Source organism: Ambystoma mexicanum, chromosome 3q, assembly GCF_040938575.1.
Source record: "Ambystoma mexicanum isolate Mex_15411 chromosome 3q, UKY_AmexF1_1, whole genome shotgun sequence".
NCBI lineage: Eukaryota > Metazoa > Chordata > Amphibia > Caudata > Ambystomatidae > Ambystoma > Ambystoma mexicanum.
The window spans coordinates 1,414,196-1,441,871 of NC_090926.1; the positions used below are offsets into that span (position 1 = coordinate 1,414,196).

Below are 27,676 nucleotides of genomic sequence, written 5' to 3' on the forward strand. Positions count from 1 at the left end.
AGGGAAGGATGCAAGGTTAAAGGGTGGGGAAGGGCTGGGATAGAGGATAGCAGATGGGGGGCAGAGTTAAAGGATGGGCAGCTAGAACTTGGGTAGAGCTAGCATTAGAGACGGCACCATCAAAAGAGTACAGTTAAAGGTCAAAGGATGAGGTTAAAGGCTAGAAGGTGGGGGGTAAATGATAAGGGCTGCATGAGCGTGCAAGCAGAGGGATAGATTAGAGAATATGGCTGACATAGAGGCTAAAGGGTCAGAAAGGGCACATCGGCCACTTTAATACAGCATGACCTCTCAGCTGGATCCAAGATTATATCCCGGCATTCAACCATGTCAATATGGCTGTGGTCTAGGTTCCCAGGCCCTCTTCACCCCCCATGTCTTCTCTTTGCTGCCTTTAGTCCCATTTCTTCAACCCTTTGTTGCACACCCAGCCTGATCCTTATCCTTCCACCCCTCTACTCCACTTTCTGCTTGAAAGTGGATTCCGTTGACGTCCTGAGCCACATGCCTACTTTCCTATCAATGCACTCAGCCCCATTATACTCAATCTAGTGGATCTCTTGGGCCTTGTCTTCTTCTTACCTGGGCGTGAAGTGACCCATGATCATATACCTCGACGCGCATTAACCATCTGACCCATCCTCTCCTTAAATAGTTCCAGGATTCTGTCAATATCTCCAAACCCCCTTTGTGAGGGCCCTAGTCTTATGCCTTACTTTGCTACCCAGAAAGGCTCAAAGTTTCAATTTCTAGGCCTGATCTAAGAAGGCATAATTTAGTCATTTGAAGTTAATGGCGTCCGAGAATCACTCGAGGGCTGCCTCAGCATCTGATAACATCGAGCGTTTGAGCAGGGTCGTCAAGTGGGCTTAGGTGGTGAATAAGAACTATCTGCCTGATATATAGTCAAGAATTACAGGGCACATTGAGGTTATCTGTGCCCCAAATAGAGGTCCACGGGATATATTATCCCACTACGATGACCTGATAGCAGCACTACAACCCGTATTCCCAAGACCGGCTTCTAACCCCAAGAGACTGATTCAGGTGGCCCAGAGTTGGTACGACACCAAATGCCGAATCAGCACGAGGGATATTTTGGACTGCCTGAAAAGGAGGCCAGTAGTAGATGAACCTAAGTTAAGAACTTTAAGGGCAAAATATAAAGCAATAGTCACGATCAAGAAAAATATGTTTTTCAGGGCAAGATGGGAAGCACTGTTAGAGGCAAGCACTACAAACGATACGTATGGTTTTTGGAGGGGGGTGGGGGGGCATGTTCTTACATGAATACCTCGGTGTGCACTGTAGTATAACCTCGGAGGCTTGGAGGGCTAATTTTGCTAACCTGTATATAATTCCTGAGCCCGCAAGTGGTGTATTAGAGTTGTGTGCAGCAGAGGAGGCTTTGCTCACACAAGGCTCAGATGTTGCAGTGAGCTTGGAACAGGTAGCTGAGGCCATCACAGTTCTGGGGGTCGGAAAGGCATCTGGGCCTGATAGTATACCAGTAGATCTTTTCAAGAACGAGGTAGAAATCTGGGTCCCGGTGATGACAAGTGTTTGTAACGCTGTCATTTCAACAGGTTTAGTGCCTAGCACGTGGCGGGAGGCCGGAATTGTACCAATTTACATAAAGGGGTGCAAAGAACAACTGGAGAATTACCGTCCAATCGCATTGTTAGACGAGACGGGGAAACTATATGCCAAGGTAATCTTGGGACATCTCCAAGAATGGGTAGAGTAGACCGGAATAATAGACCCACTGTAAGTGGGTTTCCACCAAGGGATGGGTTCAATAGACCAGTGCCTGCGACTCAACCTCCCCGTAAAGAAATACACGTGTATGAACAATTGCAAGTTATATGCAGTCTTTGCCGATCTAAAAACGGCCTTTGACTCTGTCCCCCGTGACAAATTATGGCTGGTTCTGCCAGGGTTTACCATTCCTTCTGGCTTATTGTCTATCATTCAATCATTGTATACTAAGAATAGTGCTTCTGCTAGGCGGGGGAGGAGTGGCAACAGGGACATTTGAAATCCAACGTGGGGTCAGGCAGGGCTGTGTGCTCGCTCCACTTCTCTTCTGCATCTGTGTAAACAGATGCTGGTAACTAATGGTATGGATCCACCAAGGGTTGGTACTCTTCGTTTTCCGGGGCCTTTTTTTCGCGAATGACGCAGTTTTCCTTTCAACATCGCCTATGGGTATAAAGCAAACAGCATCAATATTCGTGAAAACTTGTGTCAATCTTGGCTTGGAAATAAACAAGATCAAGATGAAGGTAATGGTTTTTACAGGTAGAGGGGACAAACGACATTGCGTGTAGAACTAGAAGGGGTTGCGTTACAGCAGGTTGCCATATACAACTTTCCGGATCTATGTTTTGCAGAGAATGACACGTGGAGAGACCAAGTTTCCAAAGCCACTAGGACCTTGATGAAATATAGCAGTGGAATCAAGAGGTTTTAAGGTATGCATCTCAAAGGAGCCCTCAGACCAGTTTTCCAGTTATATCGGTGTAAGGCTTCACCTGCAGCATTACATGGAGCAGAAATGTGGCTATGAGAAAGGTCCACAAGCTTGGGGGTTGCAGAAAATACATTCTTAAAGTCCATAATGTTGCAACCGAGCAGCTCTCCGAATGCCACATTTCATTTGGAATGCGATGTGTGCCCGATAGAGTCTGTAGTGGCCTTTACACCCCAGTTTTTAATGGTCACGCATATGGTCGACACCAGGGTTGCAAATATTAAAGGAGTCCTTAGCCAACTTTTTCGCCAGAGAAGGGAGTTGTAGGACTCCGTGGCTTAGGCGTGTCCAAAATACATGCACAGCCCTGGGTCTCGAACAGTACTGGGAACACTAGGCATGTATCCGATCTGGCAGCAAGGAAGTAATCAAAGGCACCTGCAGAGATTATTATAGGCGGGTATTGGTGTCTTCCTGTGCACATTTGGGTTCGAACGATACTTGGATGACATCAGTCCGTGCATGGCACGCCCATTGTTGTTTGATTTGAGAGCAGGAACTTTGTGCATGGCCTCATTCACGAAAAATGGGAATACTGCAAGCAGTTCTGTTTGCCTGTGTTGTGGTGCTCAGTATGAAATGGTGCTCCATTTCATGTTGCTTGGCCCAGGTTATAGCGATCGTAGGGCTAAGTACGTATTGCCATTATGCTGACAAAAAGTCCTCAGGAGGGTGTCGGACGCTTTGCAGAAGATGTGATGACACCAACACGTTACACCACATCACTGCGTATATTCATAGAGCATGGCTTAGAAGGAGGATTGCGTTGAGTAGTAATGGGCAACTTCTAGAATAGCCATAAGGATTCTTTTTATACTGCTATCATCGTCTTAGGTCCAGAATTTTAGTTATTGTATTTTAGTATTGTGTTGATCGACACATTTCTATCATTAACTAATATTGCTACTTGTTGTTTTTAAAGTTTTTAGTACAAATATTGACTACTACACACAGGGGTTGAATGAATTTGGACTTTAGGAATTGTCACTGTCTCAAATGGTATGCAATAGGTAGTAACCATGTATGTATTTATTGCTTATTCGTATCAATTCTTTACTTGCTCTCGTTTGATCATCTATGACCGATGCTGCTTTTATGGTTCTTTACGCCGACATAAAGCAGATAAGTAAGAATCATTTGCTTTCTGCTGGCTAAGCCTAATAGTGGTTTGTTGATGAAGTCAATCACAAGGAGTGAATAACATGAATGAAGGCTGCCAGGCAACAGTGGCATTGCATGTGCCCTTCTGCAAGAGAGTGCTTTCTGATAAGTTACCTCTGAAATATAAAGACTGTGTTTCTGTGCATCGCTGCCGTAATGGTAGCGGAGGAGGAGGGTGGTGACCCCACTGGAGATGCTGGGCAGTGATACTGCAACACCTTTATGTGAAGACAAATATCAAAAAGGTTTGGCATGGCTCTGCCAACAGGTGGAACTATCCATTGGCAGTATACCACTGGAACCAGAGTAGACCCTTTTATTGTCACTGGCCCCTTAGGATGCCCTGGTTGGGTATTATCATTGAGACTTGAGTGGCCTCTGTGACCAGCAGACCCCGGTGCCGGATGGCGTGAATCTGCAGCTCTGATGCAACTTCGTCCTACTCACAGGAGATGCAGGGTGCTCTTGGCATCCCTTGGCCAGGTACCCAGCCCCACCATGGCCAGACAGCATGTGTCTGTATCAGTATGCCCTTGCCAGCCCTGCTTTTGAACTACAGTCACCATGTGTTGCCAATGACAGTGGGTGGGCAGGGGAAGATGTTAGGGTGGTCAAGTGGCTCCATGTCACAGAAAAATGACCTTGACGGGTTCACCCTTTCCTTTTGAAAATCATGGCTTTTGGGTGCACTGATCTAATTGGCTCAATAGCAGCCAACCAAGAACACAACTTCTAGAAGACACTGGGTTGCTTAATTTCTTCAATTGGCTAGCACAAATCACCTGTTTCCTTTTAGAGACTATGCATCACCGAGGTCAAGGGTTGGATCCTTCTGCTTTGTGGATTGACTTATGTTCTGACTGCTGACTTAGCTGGGGGATGTGCTCTGTGCCAAGGTTGAGTGAAAAGAGGACTGACTTGGAAGTGTAGGGGCTTTCAACTGTAGAGAGGAAGATCTCTTTCAAGAGGAATCCTTTCGTGGCTCTCTTGATGAGAGCGGGGTGGAAGGCGGTCATGCTCCATCCCTGAAAGCGTCTCACCATTTTGATTAAATTACCCTTAGCCGACTGGCCTGACTTTATGTTTAGAGGGGCAAGGTTTCTGATATAAGCAGCCCTTTGCCCGCTCTAGGATTTGTACACAGAACACATTGCTCTGAACTTGAGTTGTTCTCCCAGTGATAACCACTAGAGTGATTGCAAGGCTTATGAGTTGGATTTTGGCTCCTCCGAAGCAGTTGTATTTCCAGGTTTGGTGTCTCTCTCTAGATTTCCTGCTGCAAAGATTCCAATGCTCTTGTGATTTCAATCTAGTGGTTAGTCTGACAATGCGGCAGGCTCTTCTGAACATCAAGGGCTTCAGGTTCGTACTTGAAATGACATCTGATGTGAGCCCGGTGCCAAGGTTCTGAAAATTCAGCCAAGATGCTGGTGCCCGTCCCACAAATTGTGTCAGGGGAAGGGTTTGCCATTCCCAGGATCTCTGATGTTGTCCCATTCAGGCACATCTTCTACTTCATCCATTACTAGATGTGCTGCAGACACTTCCATCCTATTCACATACCTAGCTCACATACTTCTCCAGGTGGAGGTGGATCTGCGTGTCACCAGCATTCAGTGGGAACTTTCACCGATATTCCATGATCAGCAATGAAATGTGTTGGCTACCAGTGGGGAAAGCAGGGAGATGTAGCGGGACTCCTCAGGAAGGCTTTTGACTGCATAAGTGGCTGTTCTGCATATCGCCTGCCACCAAATAGGAAGGATCAAATCTACTTTAAGAATATTCCTAAGATCTGTGCCCACTTGCACAAGCGGTTAGTGAGGATCTGGTGATCGACTGTGTCATGCACTGTGGAAAGGTTGAGTAAGATCCCCACCTCCGGTGGACTACAGACCAGCGCCTTGAGTGTATCCATCCTAATGTTACCCACGGCAGTCTACATGCTGATTTCCAATCATGGTGAATGTGCGGGTTCCCACAATGCTTTGCAGTTGGCACGTGTGACAAAGTCCCCATGACTGTGCCTAACGGGGTTGGTTGCAGTGACAGACTGGCTACAAATATAGGCCCGGGAAGATGTTTGATTAACCGGCCAGGGATTAATCGAGCGAGTCCGTCACAAGCATTTTTTTTGTGTGATCTTAACCAAATGAGTCAGCTCGTACCACTCTCTTTGAAACACCTTTTATTTCAAAAGCAAATATAATTTACATCGCAAATCTCATTTCTCGGGGTATCTTAAAGTTGTATCTACCATGAATTGAATATTGACAGTCAATTAAAAAAATATACACCCTTTAATATCAAGGGAACAGATCATGCAAAATAATACATTATTTTTACATTTCTGTCAATCAATATGTAGTCTGTGTATATATATATATATATATATACATATATATATATATATATATATATATATATATATATATATATATATATATGGAAGCAGTGACAAAGCTAATAACTTGGCTTTTTTCTATAGATGAACTGTTTTCAGTGTTGTCAGGTTTTTCAGTCGGATACCCAGGTACTCTCAGGACATGAAAAGTATTGCCATCACATGCCAAGTACTCATTGTAGGTGAGTAGCAACGGCCGATCTGCTGGCTCCTGTTAGACTCTGTAAAAAGAAAAATCGTTCTCCGGAACCTTGGCTCTTGGAAGATCTTAGAGCACATAAATTACGTTGTAGACAGGTGGAGAGAAAGTGGCGACTCGATTACTCCAGTGAAGCTAAAGCTTTTTTCTGCTGCTCTCTCTCGGCCTACCATAAGGCAGTTACTACTGCCAAGAAACTCTTTTAAAGTCACAAAGTACAGGTGGCCCTAAATAAACCTAGGACCCTCGTTGACCTTGTGCAATTATTATCTTCGCCTGAGAAAGCTGCTGCTTCGTTTTCACCTTCACAGGGTCTACGTGACTCTCTTTTGGTGTACTTCTTGGAAAAAATGTCTGCCATTTGTGACCACATAAAGGATGGTCTGCCTCTGCTTACTGCAGACATGGGTGCTGTTGATCCCCCTCCTGCTAGTGGATCTTGGTCCTTTTTCCCTCTATTCTCAAACTCTGATGTACTGTCGGCTATTCTGAAATTGAAATCTGCTTCCGCCGATGCTATACCTCTGGGTCTCTTAAAAGGTTGCATCTGCTGACCTGATCGAACATATTACCACTGCTGTTAATGCTTCTTTCTCTAGTGGCGTGCTTCCTCCATCTCTCAAGCATGCATTCGTGGTTCCATTTTTAAAGAAGCCTTCTCATGATCCTGACGTACTGCCTAACTATCGCCATATCTCTCTTCTTCCTTTACTTATGAAGGTAATGGAAGCACTGGTGTCCCCCCTCTTGTCTCTAAGAAGTCACACCAGGGCTCTAGAGCTACCAGCTACACCTCCTCAGAGGTATCCTTCCTTTCCTCTCCTTCCCCCAGAAGCTCACTGTCTCTAGAGCCCTGGTTCTCTCGAAGCTGGACTACTGTAACAACCTCTATCTAAATCTGCCCGCCTCTACTCTCCGCCCTTTGCATCTCATCCAGAACAGGACTGCGAGACTTGTCCTTGGCCTCAAGCCCAGGGACCGTATCTCTCCAGGACTGAAATCACTGCACTGGCTCCCAGTGACTGCGAGGATCAAGTTCAAAACCCTCTGCATTGTCCACAAGGCCGTCTGGGGCCTTGGGCCAAAATACCTTCAACTCTCTCTTCCCGAATATCTTCCTTCTCGAGCTCTTCGCTCATCCGCCTCAAACTCCCTCAGGGTCAGCCGCTTCTCCAAACAACGAGTTGGGGGCAGATCTCTCTCTTTGCTGCAGGGGCCTCCCTCTGGAACAGCCTTCCTGCCTTCCTGAAACTTGAGGAGAACCATCACCGGTTCCGGAAGCACCTCAAAACCTTCCTCTTTGCCTCAGCTTTCTCTCCCCCTCTCCCCTGCTAATACTACTGAAACTGCACTGAATCTGCAACTGGGCCACTCACCGTTCTCAGTCCTTGGCCCAGCCACTCTCCCCTGCACTGCCTCCATGGCAACCCCTGCAGTACGGGACTGTGTCTGTATCCCTACAGCCCCCCTTCCCAGCACTTGTCTGCACTTACTTCGCACTTGCCACCAGCTGGCCCTTGTTATTTATCCTGTTTGCTGTATGCTATTAACCCTGTACTGCATTTTCCCCTCTCCCTTTCCCCCTTGCACTTTTCCCTTTCCCTCTACCCTTTGCACTTGCGCGATCTGAATGACACCTGGCCTAGTAGGATCGTTGTCTGTCTCCCCTTGTTCCCCCCCCTGCCTCGTCGCGCCTTGAAACACTTGTGTATAGGCGCGTTACAAATGCCATATCATATCATATCATATCCAGCTTTCTGGAGTCCTCTCACTGTTTCAATTCATTCCAATCTGGGTTCAGGCCGGGCAGGGGCACTGAATTCGCCCTGAACTCGGTAATGGACCATTTGGCGTGTCTGGTAGACAAGGGTGGTGTTGGGGCAGTCCTCTTGTTAGATCTGTCGGCTGCTTTCGACACCGCTGATCATTCCATCTTGAGCTCCTGTCTCTCAGACACCGGCCTTTCCGGCCGAGTTCTCGACTGGTTCACGGCCTTCCTGTCCGATCGGTCCCAGTCTATCTCTCTTCCCATTTCTGTTCGGCTTTGGTTTCACTGAACTTTGGTGTTCCGCAGGCATCAGCAGTGTCTCCCATCCTGTTTAATGTCTATATTAGATCTCTCTTGTTTCTCATCTGGGCACATGGGTTTCGCTACTCTTCCTACACGGATGACACCCAGATTCTTGTCCCTCTGGACGTCACACAATCTGACATAGCGTCCCAGCTGAAGAAATGTCTAGAGGACCTGGGGTTGATGATGATGAGAAACTGACTGAAGCTTAACGACCGTAAGACCGAGGTCCTGGTTGTGGGTACTTCATCTCCCCAATTGTTCTGGACCTCGGAATTCTAGCTGACTAGCCTCGGCTCCCTCCCCATGCTGGCCCAATCAGTCAGGAATATGGGGGTTAAAATCTCTGCCTCTCTTGCCCTGGATGACCAGGTAGCGATGGTATGCAGGGCCGGTCATTTCAAGCTTTGCATTCTGCGTAAGGTCCTGCCATTTATTCCTGCCGAATGTCAGGCCCTGGTGGTGGCTGCTCTGGTCTTGAACACCCTCGACTACTGCAACTCTCTCTATTTGGCTCAACTGCGCTATCTGATTAACAAGCTCCAACTTTTGCAGAACGCGGTTGCTCATTCCATACTTCGCCCCCCTTTTGGATCTCACATGTCTCCTCTGCTGAAGAAACTTCACTGGCTTCCCATTGCCAACCAGATTTCTTTTAAATCCATGTGTATTGTGCCCCGTGCCTTTTATGGCTTGGGAGCAGAGTATCTGCAGGCCAAATTCGCACACTATGTACCGGCCCGCCTGTTGAGATCCCAATCTGCGCTTCTTGTAGCTGTTCCTCGCTATCGTCTGTCACATAAGGGGGTAAATCCTGTCTCATGGCCTTTTATAAAAGTTAAAATTCTGGAGGCAACTGTTTTGTGCTACTGACTTCTACAGCAGCTATTCTCTGAAGGCCAGCCATGGTCCATGTTTTCCAAAGGGTGATGGTCTAGGTAACATGGGGGCTCCTCTATATACTGCCTTTGGGCTCGCCTCATGCTGCAGATTGTGGCACCCAGCTGCCAAGGTCTCTACAGTCCCATCAGCCAGCCCACGACATGGAACTTTGTCATACCCAGTAAAGCTTATTTTGCAGTAGAACGCTGGACAATGTGAGGACTGGACTTTGTAGTATTTCTCTGCGTTTTTTAATCTTATAAATTCAGTATGTTATGCTGCCAGCATAGCCAAGGTATGTCTGATAGATATCTGGGCATTGGTCAAATATTCTGTGTTGCTTAAAATAATATTATGTTCAATTGCTCCATGTTTCAGCCTACTAGGGGGCTAATGGTGGTGCTGGGGCCAGTGACATTTTCAGGTTGTCCCAGTTAATTGTCCATATGATATAATGTAGCAGAAAATAAAAATACCATCTTTTCCAGTTAAAAGCTGTGACAGGGTCATGACACTTTTAGAGTGGGGTGGATGTGGACCTCATTCAACCTGGGGGCAGGAGGCACACCAGAACAAAAACCCTACCAGCCCTGTCCCAGACTCGGGAAGCCGGAGTTGGAGAGTCCCCAATCCCTTAAACCAGCCTGTGACACAAATGTCAATACTGATACCACTCTCAATGCCTCCCAGTACAGTTGCTAGACACAGTTTACTCACGGTTCTTTCAGAACTCAACTCCCACAATTCCCTTGTGAGCGTCCAGGAAAACCTGAGCAGAAAACAAACAATGTGAAGTCCGAAAGGCATCAATTGCTGTGGATTGTGAACTGGCACTATCAGAAAGTGCAAAGGAGGGAGAGGCTTAGAATTTTTTTTTAAGTCTCCTGGCTGTGTAACTCACCTCCTGAGCAAAAGGCAGGCACTAATTGGTGCAGGAAATCATGTGAGCATTGCAACCAATAGGGGTGTGAGAAACCTGAAGGTGTCTCACTTGCTAGTCCCCAGGGATCTGTCATCCAGGTGGGCAGGACATGGCCACCGCTGTTGGATCCAGTTCCTGGAGGTGGACCAGTGCGGGAGGATCACCTGGATGGGGGGTCCTTGGGGAGTGGAAGTGGGGCACCGACAGGTGAGACGTGGTTCCCCCTTCCCTATAACACCTTTTCCCCATCCTATCCCATAGGATATTCAGAAGCTCTACCCCCTTCTGACACAAACACTTTCTTACACCATGAAAGACACTGGACTAACACTAGGGCCATTTACCTGACATGTCCCAACACACGGGTCAGGCAGAGTCAGGCAATTGATAATAACTACACACACCTGACGGCCCTTTCCCTTCCCCACACAGATAAAAGCAGAGCATGAGAGCACACTTTAAGCAAGACCGAACACACGAGAAGCAACCGTTCCTGGGACGGCAGTTCAAACAGAGGAGAAAGGCAGAGAGATCTGAAAGGACGACCAGGAGGGAATTGCCCTTGCCCTTTTCAAACCAGATCTGCGAAGCTTCCGTGAAAGAAAACATAAGACCAGGAATCGCAGCTGGCGAGTGGTGTATCGGATGTCAGCGGTACGTGGAAACCTACCGCACTGATTGTCAGGGCGGGGAGAAACGGTTGTCATCGTGGTACCGTCCTTAACTCCAGTGGCAAAGGAAATGCCAACAAGTTCAACACAGCTGGTGAGTCAGAAGAAACAGAGAGCAGACCGGACTGTGTTGAGCTCAAGTTTGCAGTGGCAACATTGTATATACAGAACGAGGATAATAGACAAAGGTCTTTTGTGAGTGAAGTCGGAACCAGACATGGAGTGGTCCGGCGCCACGTGGGTACTCATTCGAAAGGACTCTATCTGGTAGTCATCTGCTGAAGAAAGGAAAAGTATTGAACTAAGAACATTTTGACTAACCAAACTACAAAGACCAAGAGGCCTTAAGGGAGGCCATGTGTAGTTTCAAAGTGGTCATATGAGGGTCAAGTAAAATCCCTCGTACAGTCGAAAGTCTTTGAAACATGGTGAAAACTAAGTGAGTTGTGATAATTGGCAAACGTGAACCTCGCTGAGGGATGCCTATGAATTAGGGTGACCAGTAACACCCCAAGAACATTGTGTGAATAGAAGTATGTGAAGCCTGACTGGGGGCTGAGACTGGGACCTAGGTAAGAAAAGAAACTGAGGGGTCTAGTGAAACCATGGCAAGTGTGAACCCGACGGAGGGATGCCGGAAGACAGCTAGGAGAAAGGAACCCCACTTTTCTGATGAGTTGCTAGAATCATGAATTATGTTAGAATGGCTATGTGAACCTGGCTGAGGGAGGCCTGCGAATTAGGGTGAACCATGATACACCCATGAACATTGTGATCACAAATGTGAACCCGGCTGAGAGATGTCCACAGTGAATGATTGTTTAAAAAGACATTGAGATTCTTGAAGTTTACAAGTTGCTGATATTTTGAGTGAAAGGCCGTAATGAACCCGACTGAGGGAGGCCAAAGTTACGACGTATCAGAGCCCGGTTGAGGGGGATCCAAGGGACGGACCGGAGCTAGGTTGAAGGGGATCCAAGGGTGAAGAGAAATCACGCGACGTGAAGATTACTGAAGAGGAACCTTTGTTTGTTGTTTCTGGTCCATCAGGTCCTCTGAGGCAAGAGACTTTGTATGAGAAGAGACTTGGTCACAGAAGGTCCTGATATCGTGGAAACGAACTGTAAGCTCGTGCTGGAGAAGCCCAGGAGTGTGCTATGCTCAAGAGTCCTGTGCTAAAAAACGTGGGGAAGGGAAACCCCGTCTATAGCATCCTGACTCATCATTTTGTGAACACTTCTTTTTTTTCTTGCGAACACTATCCCACACTCTTTTGTAATTTAGTGGTAAGGATTGGCAATAGTTATTTTTTTTAGTATAGGCCCTTTTTATTTGACAAGACGCCATCAGTACTGCCTTATTATTATTTGATGATCGTAGCTTGCTCCCATCTTAGATTTAGGTTTAGATTTGGCATTTATCTGAACCATTTTTACAGTTTAATAAACACCCTTAAACTGTTATCAGTTGTGTCTGCCTTATCTTGATACCATGCCTTCCTTACAGGGGGGAGGGCAAGAAAGGCACAGCACCACCAGCCATGCACTTTAAAAGCAGACAGCAGCAGAGGTAGAGTGTGCATTGTATGGTTGCAGGAGGAGCTGGAGGGGGGCCCACAGATCAGGTGGAGGAAGGAGGCAGGGCCGGCTCCTCCATGAGGGGGTGATGACCGCCCATGGTCCATTATGGACGAGCCAATGCCAGCCCAGGGAAAATGCTCCCACGCTCTCCTGGGCTACCTTTAACTGTCAAATGTAAAAACATGGTTTCCCTTTGACGGTTTAAGTTCCCCAGTGTTTGTTTCCCCAGCCTTGCACTGCTCATTGGGGATGCAGGCTGGGGAACTGCAGGACTAAATGTGCCTAGGCAGCGGCACTTGTGCGCCGCCCTGCACATATCTAGGCCTCCTTTGGCGTTGCTTGGGAGATGCTGCGGCTCTCCTGCACAAGCCCTCAGGAGACGGGAAGCTCTCTCTGCTTCCTGTGAATGCTGAGCGGGTGCCTCTGTGAAAGATGGCATCAGGGCCAGAGCTATAGGAAAGGAGTATGAATGAGAAAGTGTCTGTTGCATGTGTGCACGAGTGAACGTTGAAATCATGGCTGTCAGAGTGCATGTTAGAATAAGAGAAATAGATGATTGAATTTGTATGACTGAGGGCCTGTCTGCGTGGGGAAGTGAGGCATGTGTGTGTGGGGGGTGGGGGGGAAATGAGGCTGCAATATCATGTCCTGGCACTGCCCACCCTCAAAATGGGGGTCAGAGGGGGTATGCCAGCTTTTAAGGCCATCAAGAGTAAAGCAAACATAATTCATGTTTACTTTACTCTTGATGTCCATTTTGTTTTCACATGGCAACACTGGCCTACGTTGGTGAGCCAGTCTCGATATTATTTTTTATTTGGGCTATTAGGTGGCGCTTAAGCACCACCTATAAGTTGAAACAATTGCATTGCAGCACAGGTAGGAGTGAGATGACATGTGAGGAAGGACACACAGTTTGTGGTGTTGTTTGGCTGTTTACCCACACATGGACTGATCATGTCCATGCTAATCACTATGGCCATTCCCAACTACTACGTGGCCCTCCCTGCGCTAAACACATATTTCTGGGATCTCTTTGAGCTCCCTCTATCAAGCATTAACATTAAACTTGAGCCTGCCAGTGTTTTTTCCAAGTAGTCTGCAGAGAGTTAACGGCTTAATTGCAGCTGTAGATGGCTACATGTGTAATACAAATGTCTTCATCAGGTGTGTCTTCAGCCACTTGATTTATATCTCTTTCATGCACTGCAAGCTTGTTCAAAACAAGCAATGACAAAGCCAAGAGATTTGGCTTGAGGTATTAGATGAGCATTTGCCAGGTACTGACAATATTTGCCCAGGTAATTGCTCCATGTCCCCACTGTTGCGATCCTATGTCCAGGTAGCACCAATATATCACTGGCTAGCAAATTCCTATCCCATACCTACGCAAAAGCCCAAACTGTTGGCTTTGCCAATGCTTGTTTACTGTGGCACAGTACAAAATATATCCAGATTGGCCTACGAACATAGGTCAGTGTTGCCAAGGCAGCACAAGCCCGATAGGACCGGAATCCAGAACGGGGATGCAGGTAGAACATTAGAAAAACAATGTATTTGTGTCTTCATGCATGCAAGTGTTTGTACCTGTAAGTGGGGGCGTGTTGTTTGAGTGCGCCTGTTTATGTGAGAGCGTATTAATGCTGTGTGGGTCGGAGGGGGAATGTGAGTGTCGATGTGAATGAGGAATGGTGCTGAATGCATGTGTTTGGGTGTGAGAGTGAAGAATGAATGTTGTATAAACGATGAATGCGGATGCATGTGTTTCAATGTAGAATGAATGATCATTGATGTGTGTGCCAGCTGGGCAGCAGGCTTCTTATAGATTGTAGGAGGATCAGGAGGAGGGTGGGATGTAAGCCAGGAGGCCTTTTTTTATTTGGGAGGTGGTGAATATTTGTCCAAATTGGACACGCCAGGGTTGCGTGTCCTTTGGTTTTAGCTGCATTGGCCAGGAGATGGCTGGACTGCGATATGCCAGCAGGTTGTCAATGCACCCTGTATGCCAGCGAGCGTTCCTTCAGAGACAACTTTAGTCCAGAGCACCACCTGATGGACCAGACAGATATGTCTGCAACGCCCATTTTGTGTGGATTAGCATCCCTGCACAAACCACTGTGATCTTCCCTGTCAGAGTTTCATTCAGTAGCGGCCCCTGGGCAGGATGCCTACTGATGGAGGCAAGATGGCAGCAATCCCTTCCAGCCAGATTACTTGTACAGCGGATCATTGTGATGGATGGCGGCTTGGATTATCAATGGGACCATCTGTCTGCCATGATGTAAAGCCATTCATTAATCTTGTATAGCCTACTTAATATCAGGGACCAGTCTCTAAGCCTCAGAACCAGGATTCGAACTGCTGTTGCACTGCATTGTTTTGCTTCCAAGACAAACACGTTGCCCCTGAGCCATCCTCTTGGCCAAGATGAACAGCCATTGCCCATTTTAACTTAATTGAGTCTGTGGCACCAGCCAATGTTGCCTAATAGCCCACAACAAGTTTTGACCTAAAGAATCCCAACTTTGGGAAGTTACTACTCTATGAAATAGATCAGTACTTGCTGTGCGAGCAACTATCCAAAATGTTTTCAATGGGTTCCTGGGACATCAGCAAGGGACATGTTGAGGAACCTCGGGTCCACTTTAAAAATGAGACACTATTTCAGGGAAAGATCCAAAAGGCTGGCCCTGGTGATGTCTAAACGATCTGGACAACCTACTCGAAGTTGGAATTATCCCGGAGTTATTCATCTCTCAAAGTTGTGGCTTGGAAGAAAAATGGAGATGTCAGGATGTGTATCCACTACTATTGCTTTTAAAAATCCCAAACCTGACCAATAAACCACCGCCTGAGTAGACAGACAGGGGAGACCTTGGTTTGCCGGATGGGCAGCAATTGTTCTCAGTATTGTATCTCCATAGTTGGTGCTACCCAGTGCTTTAAGTGGGATGATAAATCGAGGGGGGCTCTCGTTAGGGTGTGTAACCTAAGTGTGGGTGTACTTAGGCCACGCCCACTAATGAAAGACCACCCTCCTCGCCCAAGGGACTTCAGACATTACATACAAAACAGACCAAAACAACCATGGCATTTACAACATGTTACACGGTATTTGCAAACCATTATATCTGCAATTTGCATGATGACTTGGTACCATGAGATTAATTCAATGTAAGTCACTGAACATATAGCAGCGTCTTTGCAGAGCCATTCAAGGACGTGAGATTCCTCTTGGGGAAAAAGCCCTCAAGGGAAGGGTCTTTGATAAAGGCATTACAGTAATTGGAATGTCCGCTTTTGTGCCATCGGGTGTGGAAATGTAGAGGGGATGGCAGGTGGGGAGGACCAAAGTCTGATAAGAGAAGATCAAACAGGTCTTGTGCTGGAAGACAAAGAAAGGGCTGGGCAGCGCTCTTATTACAGAGGCGTCTTATGGGGGACGGCAGAAACAAACCAAGAGAACGTTTCAATGTTTAAGCAATTACCATGACAGTCACTTTTTTAATACGTTATTGATCCTATTTTCTTCAATCTTGGAAATCTTAATCGGGTGAATTTTTCATGAATTCACAAATGCACTTGAGCGCTTCTAGAGCATACGTGCAAACTGCATTACCACTGCAGTGCAGGAATTCTTGCAGAAAAGGTGTATGCGCCAACTAGTTCAGGTGTCTGCAACCCAGGGATCTCCAGGTAGTTTATTAGCTCATGGGCTGGTAAAAGCAGGGGTGCTGAGGCGCAATGGCGATATAATTACCTTTGGTGCATCCATCTCCAAAAGGAGGGTCTGGGCGCACCAAGGTGTGACATCAGTGTGTGCCAGCTCCCACACGCAACAGGCAGCCCTTCCATTAAAGCAGCCGCGTGGTTAAAAACCACGGGCTCCTTGAGTGAAAAGTTGGCCTGCTGCGTGATGTCTCTGTACTTAGAGACAGGAGGAGGGATGGAGTGCCCGTCTCTCCTTTTGCTTCTGAGTAAAGAGTAATGAGGCAGCAGGAAGCCCTTTAACTTCATGGTTAATGGGCTTCCTGGTTTTTGACGACTTGGGGCCCACTTGAAGCCCTGGTGCTACCGGATTCCTGTCACTTGGGTCACTATGAGAGGACAGCTTTCCTCTGCCCCCTGGGATTTTAGGGGTTCACCAGATCCGCCAATGCATCTATGATGAGCTGCCGACATTCCAAAAACCTAATGGAGAAGAAGGACAGAGGAGGTAATGTTATACCTTGCTGTCATTGTGTTTTGGAGGTTATTGGAGGAACACAACAGGGGGCTCATGAAGGTTCTTGACTGTCTTCAAGACCAAGGCATGAAGGTGTCCATGGACAAGTGACAATTCTGCCTGATGAGTGTTGAGTACACTAGGTACATAGTGATTGCTGTGGGCCCAGCAAAGATCAATGCTCTACTCACTTGGCCTAGAGCTCTACTCAGTTGGCCAAGAGCCCAGACATTGAAAGAACTGTGGAGATTTTCATGGTTTTGCAGCTTCTACTGAAGTTTCATCCCTGGATTCTCTAACAGCAGCCAACCATTTGTAGATCTCAGTAAATGGGACCCATCCATGAATAAGCAAGTGAAGAATACCAGTCCCAAGGAGCCATTGCATAACGTTTGTAAGACATTTGGTGAGAGGCAGACCAAGCGATGCGAGCAGGCCTTTGAGCAGTTGTAGATGTTCATTCTTGTGCCAGTCCTGGCCTAGGAAGACTCACAACAGCCCTACCTCTTGCATGTAGAAATATTGTATTATTGTAGCAGGAGAACAAAGCCCATCACCTTTGCAATCCAAGGACTTCAAGTTGTTGAGAGCTATACTGTCCACAAGTCGGAGTTCCTGGCTATGAAGTGGGCCATAACAGAAATGTTTCATGAGAACCTTTGCATGCCAGCTTCATGGCACACACAGAGAACAATCCACTGACCTACATGTTGAAATCTGCAAAGCTTGATGCCACAGGATATTGGTGGCTCACTGCTCACCACTAGACCTGGACACATCCACAAAGGTGCCAAATGCGATGAATCTGGGAGTTTTGTCCCTTCTTCCCTGGTGAGGAGCCACCCCCTTTGAGGCTAAGGAGTTGAGCCTGCTAAGCAAAACCCTCCCTAGTTGATGGGAAAGCGGGACCTTACTGGGAGTAACTCCCACCAGGGGACAGGGACTCCCATTCCAGTAAGGAACTCCCTATTACTGAGACATTGTCCGCATACATGGGAATATCAGAGGTGGATCTGTCTTCCAGATGTGGAACTACAAATAATGTAGGAAACACATTTAAACGGTAGGGTCAATGCAATGCTGATCTCTCTAGGTGCTGGACAATAAACACACCTCTTGTGCATCTAATAACAAGGACACATGGACTTACTCACTTGCATATCGTCTCACCTCCAATGTACCAATGTCAATGAGAGGCGGAGAGGTGCTGCCGAACAGAGCCAGCTGTAGCATGGAGAAGGACCTGGAAGGAGGTCCAGACAGAGACCTGGAGAGACTCCAGGAGAGAACCCTGAGAGTGAGAGAAACTTGGCCAATGAGGCACAGGGCTGTGCGGAGTTGGAAAGGTCGAGCAGAGCTAACAAATAGGGAAGGCATGACCAAGTGGAGGACGTGATGGGCTTGGAGCCCAAGAAACAATGCCAACCCCAGCGAGCAAAAGGGGGCTGAGTCCCCTGCTTGTACCACAAGAAACCAAAGAGAGAGGAACAAGGTGGTGAGCGAGGACACGCTCCCGCTGCCGTACCGGAGAGGACTCTGAGGAGGTACAGAGAACACCAATGTCACTTTGTGGAAGCAGGACCTGCTGTAGAGAAGGTATGTGGGTTCCTGACAGTCGAGGGGGGCACAGAGACCAAACCAAATTGAGGGGAGAAATAACAAAGAGTACAAAACTGTATCAGGGGCAACCTGGCCCAGAAGGGGAAGCAAACACATATCATAAGAGCGGTACGGGAACCCAGAAACCCCAAGCCTTAGAATCGGTAAAACGGCTCAAAAGCCCAAGCAGAAACCAAGGGAAAGATCCCCCGGTAGGAGATACGCATGTCCCTATGGATTGAATGATAATATGGGAACAATTGAGTCAAGGGAGCCAAGAGAGTCCTATAAAGCAAATCAAGAATCAGCCCAAGGGGAAAGCAGAATCAAGCAAGACTGGACTTTCATGGGAAACCCTTCATCTATGAACTTTGAGAGAACTGACTTTCTTTGGAACTTGAGAATTCAGGATTATTGTATCTGAGGAAAACCCCTTTTTTATTTGCTGAACTATGACAAGATAGACGTGAACTGATGAACTTGAGAAAAACGATCTCCTGATAAAGAAACGTAATATTATGAGAGATTCCTGGACCCTCTAGGAGGCGGCAGAGTAGATAAGAACAAAGGGGCAACCTATGGTGCCCACTTTCCCTTTTTGGGTATTTTTCGAATTGGTAGGGTCAGTTAAGAACTTAGAATTTGGACACTGGACATGCTTTATTATTTTTACTAATAATGACAAGCACCCTTAATTTAGCATGGTAGGTAGGAAACTTCCCTATTAGGAGTAGGGTCAGTAAGGCATTTTCTTTGAGTTAAATAAAAGCATTGTAAACTGTATGTCTTCTGATCTGAGCCTTTCTTCTGGCGGACCAGACAATGCTCTCTCCAGTAGACCTTATGCTCCACCAGCTGATTCCGCTACCCGTAAGAAAATTCATGCTGCCGGAGTCTGAGCCACTTTACAATCTGCGATCCTTCAGGACCCAGACAGAGCCAGGAACATAGACTTTTTGGGAACCCAAAGTGAAGTTGTGCTGCAACATCACCGGCCTGGAGTCAATTGATCTACTTCAACTGGCCCGAGATGGTCATCTCTTAGATCCAGAAATTGCTACATTTCTGAAAGCTGCAATGGAGGGAGCTGAAACACTCAGTTACCATGGATGAGCCTGTCTTTCTGTCGGAGTGGCAGTCTTTGGTGCAGATGTCTCTGTAAGAAGAGCCGCCTCAGCAACCAAGTCTTACACCAACTTCTTGCGCAATCTCGATGTCACTTTGCTAGTAAGATCATTGTCTCTGTCCTCCCTCTGTTCCCTCTTCCTTGCCTCATCGCGCCTTGAAACACTTGTGTATAGGTACGTCATAAATGCCATATCATATCAATACCCCACCGCTTTGGTCAGGCTGTACTCTTTGCCATCCATGGACATCATGGCCATTTTGACCATGACCAAACCTTTGAACTGGTCTGCTCAAGATTTCAATTGTTACGTCTGGCCACTGAAGTTGAAACCTAGTGACACAATTGGGTGAGATGTGTAACCAGGAATACAGCTGCCTACCCTGCCACTTACCTCTGGCATCTAGAAATATCCAGCCCTAAGAATCTCATCTGAATAGATTTCCTGTGTCTGATAATGAACCGGCAATGAATCCAGAATATTATGCGGGTTACTGATCATTCCACCCGCTATGAGCAGGCATTTCCCACCAATGAGAATTTCAAGCATACTCTCATGGCCAGGCTCAGCACCCTACAGCCTGAAGAGAAGAGCAGATAAAACCAGCATGAGGCCACGCCTCTATACAACTGTACCAGAATTATGCCCCAATGTTCACGCCCTATTGCCTAATGTTCAGCCATGATACAAGGTTTCCAGTGTACCTATGATTTGGAGTTTCACCTGATGGGATCTGTGGTGAAAACTATGCCAGCTATGCGAGACAGCTCCAACACCAGCTAGAGTAGGCCCTCCAGATTGCACAGGCAGCTGCAGACAAAACTGCACACAGTAGCACATGCAACCACAATGCTAAGGTCACGTTCCACTGATCGCAGCCTGCCGATCATTTGATTGTTGGCAGTGCAGGCTACAGAGGCCAGAGGAATCTCAGTGATAAGTGGGAGTCTCAACCTTTCATTGTAGAGCATCAGTTGGGCGATCGCCCTATGTTCCGACTGTGTGAAGAGCAAACGCCCCCAGAACCCTCTTCTTCTAGTCGAGGATGAGATTCTGATTCCTGATCCACAGGTAGAGGAAGCACAGCATCCTGTAAGGCCTCAATGAGGCAGCGCCCGTGAACTGCAAAATCACCATATGCAGAGGCTTGTGAAGCTCTCCAGATGCAGGATAATGCAATGAGTACATCAGAAGCTGCTCCACTCTGGCACAGAGCCAACAGAGGTTGGCAACAATCTTTACTTAGGATTTGCACAGGTGTGGTCTTCCTTTGCACACTCCCAAGATCCAGTTCCCATTGTCCTGAATATTCCATGCGCATGAACCTTTCCCAGAAGCCTTTGCTGTGCCGGCCACAGTTGCGGATGAAGTACCTATCATGCCTGCCGTTAGATTTTTTCAAACTTAAACCTCCAGATGGCCACTGACCGGAACAGGATATCTCCCCAGAGGGTAGCCCGTCTCCCACCGAAGATCAACCAGGGAGTGCTGACCAGTCAGTTATCAATCTCCAGGACTCCACTGAAACGTTCCTGTTGCCAGGCCCTTCTATCCCCATTCTCTGACACCGGAAATCCATGTTTACATTGCCACCTGGGTGTTATGGGAGGTTCCGGTGCATCTTCGGAGACAAGGATATTTTCCCCGAATATAGAGAAGGGGAAAGTGTAACCCCTGGCTAAATTCAGGGTTCACAAATCAATCCTCCGTTTTATAAGGTAATGCTGTGGGGACACCAATTCGTTGTATGTTAACTATAAAGGCACATGTGAACATGTTCAAGAACCATAATTATTACTATGATGTTTAATAGAGTGTACTTAATGCATTGTCACAATGTCTTTGTCAGTTGCAAGGGGGTGAATTGAGGAATGAGTGCCACTCCAGCAACTGTCCTCTAGGCTCAATGGCTGCAATGATTCTCTCATGATCCTCGGGTAAGGCTCTGAAGTACTCTTCTACTGCTCTGCTGTTCCAAGTGGGGCCCAGAAACTTTGAATGAAACAAACATTGCTGGTGGGCACCAGGTATTTTCCTGAAGCAAATAGTCATCAGATTGCTAGATGTCTGACCAGGAAGACTGCTGCCTGTCCTGCCACAGACTTTGAGCCTTCACCTCGCCTGCATACATTTGATGTGTCTGAAAATGGATCGCTAAGCGTATCTGTTCCCCAAATCGCTTAATAATTCAGCGAACCCTTTAAATCCCAAAAACAGAGAAGATGCAGGTGACTTTGGGGTTGGCCAAATGTATCCATCCAGGCTAAGTACATAGTCCAGTCAATAGCTTCATCGTCTTCAGTAGGTAGTGAAAACAGTGCGCTGTTTAGCCAAAACTAAATGCAAGCTGGAGCATATTCCACTTTCCCGATCGCACTCTGCTATAACCTACTTGCCCGCTCGTCCTCAGTCAATTTGCTCTGCTTGAATAGATAGGGTGCCCAACTCTGCTCCTCAGTGAGAAGAGAGAACATGCAGCTGTCTCCCTTTTGGTTTCTGACATGGAATGGATTGATGCTGTGCTGAGTCTACTTCCTGAGCCCGAGTTCCTTTTTATTCAGCTGAAGGCTGAGTAGAAGGCATGCAGCACACTGCGTCCAAGAAGAGGCTGACCATGGCTGCCATCTTGTATGCCGCTCCATCCGTACTTGTAACTTTTTCGAGTGTCTTTCACTTAGAAACGTAGAGTGGTCAGGCATTTTGGGATCCTATGCCCAATAGGATTTGTATTAATAAATTGGTAAGGTAAGCTGTACACATGGCGCTTCTTCAGCTGCCAACCCTAGGTGTTGGTACAGGCTAAGGCCATGAGGATTTCCAAGGGCCCCACCAGGCAAAACACCTGTAATTGACATAGGTGCCAGAAAAGTCTAAAACTGGGGCCAGAGAGTAGGGGCTCCCAAAGGTCACATCTGCTCTCAATATTTGTATGGTTTCATAGCCACCTGATCCTGTATAACCCAGGGACGCGCTCTCTAACACCATGGGCCAATATCAGGAGCATAATCGCCAAAAAACGCCTCGTGCACACTTCAGGTGCGTTACAGCAAAAATGAACTCTGAAGTCCATCGAAGTCACAGACCCATGTTAGGACTATGTATTGATATCTGCATACGTAAGTTGTACCTCTCCTCTTACCTGCACGGAGATCCCAGTACCTCCCATGCATTCTCTTCCCCTTTGTGCACTGCACACACTGTCCCCTTTTCATCCTCCAAGTTGATGTTTGAGTGGCGTATCCAACATGGCGGTCAGAATGTTTGGACATGTGGCAGGCAGAGAAAAGGGGTAGCGGAACATAGCAACCGGGTTTTGGCACACTTTTCAGCTTGACTAAAATGATGTAATGCACACATACACGCCCCTGGCCCCGCAGTGCAGTGCATATCATGGGCTTCATTGTGCCAAAAAGGTACACAAACAATGCACGGTAGGGGGAGGACTGAAGCAAGAAGTAAAGGCCAAAACGTGTGGTGGCATCCTTTGATTATCAGGGAGCATAAAAAACAGCACAGGCTACGCCCTGCAGGTGATCATTAACATTGGGGTACGTGCACCAAAGTTGCATCTCATGTTCTCCCCTCCAGAAGTCAATAACTTTTAACCTTTGAGTGGCATTTGTGGCAAGATAGAGTTCCTATTTAGAAAATGGAAGACCTGTCTGTGGCTCAGCATCACACAGAACAAGTGCCTTTTGCGGGAACAGACCAGGGGCACCAGACCAGACTTTTGACGATGGAGAAGCAGAAACCAGGTCTGCTTCGACTCCTGAATCCTCACCTTTATGACTATTATATTGCAGGGTTAAATGTCAAATGTGACCGCTGGCCCTAATCATCCTCTGCCACCTGCTGGACTGGATTTTGGTCATAGGTACTGAAGATGCCCAGTTCCCGACTCTTATTTGCGGGCCCCTTGAATGTAAGATACACATCCTTTACTAGAAGTTCATAACCAGTGCCAAGTGCCTCTCGCCCACTTCCGCTCAGCTCCATGGGTTATACCCAAGGCTATGACGACGATGGCATCCCATTTTAGGTGGTTAGTCCTCAAAGCTATATATGAGCAAGGTGGGCGCCCTGATATACAGTGTTAACCCCTTCATAGAGCTAGACAAGTTTTCTCAAGTGTGTGCTTGCAATGAGCTCTTTACAAGTGTCCATACTCATTCAAACAAGTTCTTTCTAGGCGCTGTTCTGCTCCAAACAGCTGTTCCAAGGCGAGCCTGCGTCCCAGATCACCTCATGCAAAAGCAGGGGTCGAAGGGCAACATTAATATGTATGTTTTGAAAAAAAGGAGGATGACAGAAGGTGCTAAAGGTTGATGCATGTTTTATCTATTTTATTGTTGTAGATGGTGTGGCTCACCCTCGCATATATGAAAGAAAATATATCTGTTTTTTTTTTCCTGAAGAAGGTTGCACTAACAAGAGAGCACTATTGTTGATGCTCGATTATAGCAACTGAAACACGTGTCGACGTGAGGATCTGTTGGAACAACAACATACAGACAGTGTCACCTGTAATAGATTTAGGGACCTAAACAGCATTCAATTGTATAAGATTAGAAAAATGACAGATATGGTACTGTTGTTTCATTTATAAAACCAATTTAGACTCTGTGCTGAGGAAAGTATGAGTGTGAATGAGTGAAAGAGAATGAGCTGCGTGGTGTCATTGTATAATTTAATGGATTTTTAGAAATAGACTTTTTTTTAATAAAAAGAAAAAAGGTTTGATATATAAATTAAGCAGTGAAGAGTGTTTTGTGTGGTCATCCTCCATCTACAAGTCCATGTGCTTTATATTTTTCTCTGGATATGAGATGCTGCAATAAGATGCCATAAACGCTGAACCACAGGGCAGTTGGTTCGGGGTTAAGGAAAGGGCCCATTCCCCCTTTTGTTTTCTACATTCCAGAAAGTTGCAAAAGCGCCGACCTTTTGTTGCATGATGTTCTAACCTGTATAACACGACCTTGTGTCCTGTGCTCTTGAAAAGCATAGAAAGGGTTAAAAGAACACGAATGACCATGTTCCCCCGGTCATTGAGTCTAGGAACATCATCCCACGCGCAGCCGCTTCAGTACAATGTAATATTCCAATCATTAGCGGAGCCTTTTGCAGCTGGTGTTGGTGACGGGGTTGTTATTGCAGTTGTCTTGCTGTGGCTTTCTCGAGCGGCTTGCCCTGGGAAGGAGATTGCCGATACCCCGAGAATGTTCCAGACGAGGATGATTCTTATAGCCGACTACACAAGCATCAGTGACTGCCGCTCTATACGGCCCTTCACTGGAATGTGTGGAGGGAACCTCAATGCCACCGAGCGCTCATCCTCAGAGAGCCCATGGTCAGCTTTCCACCCCAAACTCCTGTCACTTGAAGATGTTCTGAGTTCTGTGCTTATGGGTAATGTGAGGGTTACTCACCCCTTTCTCTCTATGGCGACAATAGGGTTTCTCTGTGGGGGGCCTTCCTTTTCTCAGAGCCAGGTGGCCAGATGTGTCCCTGGATTTGAGTTCTTCTCAGGAAGACTGCGGAGCTGCCTTCGGAGAGATGAGTCTACGAGACAGGCTGATTCCATAAAACATCCAGGAGATGAAGGCTGCCTTTTCTGTCTTCATCTTGAGGAGTAATGATGGTTTCCGCCTGCAACACAGCGCTGCTGTTCTATCTGGTCTGAACAAGGTGGCGTTTTCTTTTATTTATTTATTTATTTTTTAATTTACATGTTTATTGATTTTTAAATATAATACATCTCAAAATATATAACCAATAAATGAACATAAAACAGAAAAGTCAGGATCATCACATTAATGAATACACATTCCCTATAAAGAGGAACATTACAGATTTGATCTAAACCAGGAAGACAATAGTCTTATAAATCCAAAAATCTACCCCAGATTTGATCAAACAAATTCATTTTCTTATCCCTGTATAAAATCAATCTTTCCATTCTGGATACTTGTTTCAGATCATCTATCCAAAGGTGGCGTTTTCTGACTCCTTTCCTGCGAAGATATACATTTCAGCCTGTCACACATGGGGGTGGAGGGGAGATGGTTTAGAACAATGAGGCAGGCAGGGTCAACAGGTTACTGTTTACACCCTCACAAACATGTATTGCAAGAGGAGAAAGTGAACCCCCTTTCATAGAACTGCAGTTACCCAATATAACTTTTCACCTTGATTGACAATATGAATTTGACGATATTTGGCTCATGGCTGGGCAAGGAGTTCTACTTTGATCATTATTTATGAAGGTACAACTCCCCACCCCCCAGAGGGACATCTAAAGTTGCTCTGCAGAGTTAGTAGAAGTCCAGTGCGCCAGATGATTTTGGTAGCGCTCACGTGGCCTAACGCGTTTGGGGTTTGTGGACCTCCCTTATTCGCCTTCAGAGGTAGAAGGGGTCTATCACAGCAGTGATAGATATATGCAATATATGAATGTAGTGATATGACTCCGGGCACCCTGATTCATGACATCTAGCTATGAGTTTCTTTCCTTTTGGCCCCCGTGCAGGCTAAACTACAAGTCTCATGTAGCACCTAAAAAATAACCAATACATTCTTCAAATAGGCGAAGGGGGAAGCTCTGACCTCCCTGGGAGGCCAGGGAGGTATTCACTAGACAGCATCATCAAAGCAAGCGAGTCATCCTGGACTCTGGAAGAGGAGACTGATTTGCTCTGGAACAGCCGAGACTGTGTGCGGCTTTCGATCTAATTTGGCCAGTGCTGGTGAAATGCCATAATTGGCACAGCGAGGTAGATTCCCTCTGGCTGCATCTTTGTAGAACCCTGACCTGAATTTAAGAAGGTTGCTTGTGTTTTCTACAGACCAAACACAATCCTTTTTTGCTCCTCAAACAGCTTTTTCTCTATGATGTTCGCAATCCAGAAGGACGACTCCAAGGCTTCTTTTACAGTGAGGCTATTTCTTTCCTACTACAATCTCATTGTTTGAGAACCATCTTCTGCCCCGAAAGCATTTATGCTTATGTGGGATCGGCCAAGTTGGCATCAGTGGCTCGCCAAAGGCACATTTCCATTGAGGCGAGGTGCGAATTTGGGGATACCACACGCTTGCTGTATGGATTGCGGTCCTATAGCTTGCTCTTTCTCATGCTTGTGAAATATATAAAAGAAGGGTTCTGTGGATGTAGCAGTAGATGCAACGTAGTTGTCTTCCGATCACATGATCAGATCGTGATCATGCGACGGGTCACTATAGTATTTAAATGTGATTCGGAACGGAAGGCTGATTCGGCATTCAAAACATAGGACAGTCAGGTAAAGTGCAGTTTGGGGTTATTGGGATTATTGGGACCTTTTTGAACTGTAGCTTTGTTGCTAACTTTCTTTGTTAATTATTGTTTAAGACATAGAACGAGTGGTTTCTTACTATTAGTTAGTTTCTATATTTACTCTTTTCATTTTAGAATTGGTTTATCCAAACTGCTGTGGTTGAAGAATAGTACTAGTGATTGCCTTTCAGAGCAAACAGGATTGTCGTTATATCCGAAGTTCAATGAGATTGGTAGAAAATCTTCTTTGCCGGCTTCAAGTGTGGTGGTAGAAGACCCACATTAATTGGAAGGTCAGTTGTACCAACTTCCTTTGGTGTTGCCATTATTAGCCCATACTTGTTCATTTGGACCATGCCTAATAGTAGAGTGACAATATATATTTTAGTGTTTTTTGTAGAAGTTCAAGAAATGCAATCAACATTAACACCTGATGAAGGGGCCCGATCCCCGAAACGTGTAGTGCATTAATGTGATTGTAAAATGGCACTGCAGCATTGGTGGTGCAAATGACAAAAGCCACTTTTTGTGGAATTTAAGAGACTTTTTGTCTTGTGAGATCCCATGTGTACTTGCGTATTTTGAATACTACTTAAGTTTTCGTATAGCTATCAATGAATGATGTAATTCTTTGTATCATATGTACCTACTCTTGGTTTGAATATTATGTGGTCATTTTTCACTGCAAAAGAAAATCAACATATTGTTGGTGACATAAAGGTATTATGCACTGTTCTGTTTCGACTATTTGTTCATTTTTGATGAATTATTACTTATGCTCATTTAAAAGTGTGGGAAGGGACTTTGTCCCAAACGGAGTGACCAGGTTCACGACTCAGTGGCTTACTGAGGCTATAAGTTTTGTTAGTAGATGCAACGTACTCATCCCCATGACCTCTTACAAGTGCACACATGCATTATTATAATTATAATTGGTTATTTATAACACGCTTAATACCGAGAGGTTTCTAAGCGCAGACCCGCGGATCG

At 46.3% G+C, this 27,676-nt stretch overlaps 1 protein-coding gene across 1 annotated transcript in view; it reads right to left on the reverse strand.

Annotated features, from left to right (window-relative positions):
• The window catches only part of LOC138582001 (chondroadherin-like), a 162,243-nt gene that overhangs the window by 74,993 nt on the left and 59,574 nt on the right, over nucleotides 1–27,676 (reverse strand). The gene's annotated exons all lie outside the window — the stretch shown is intronic.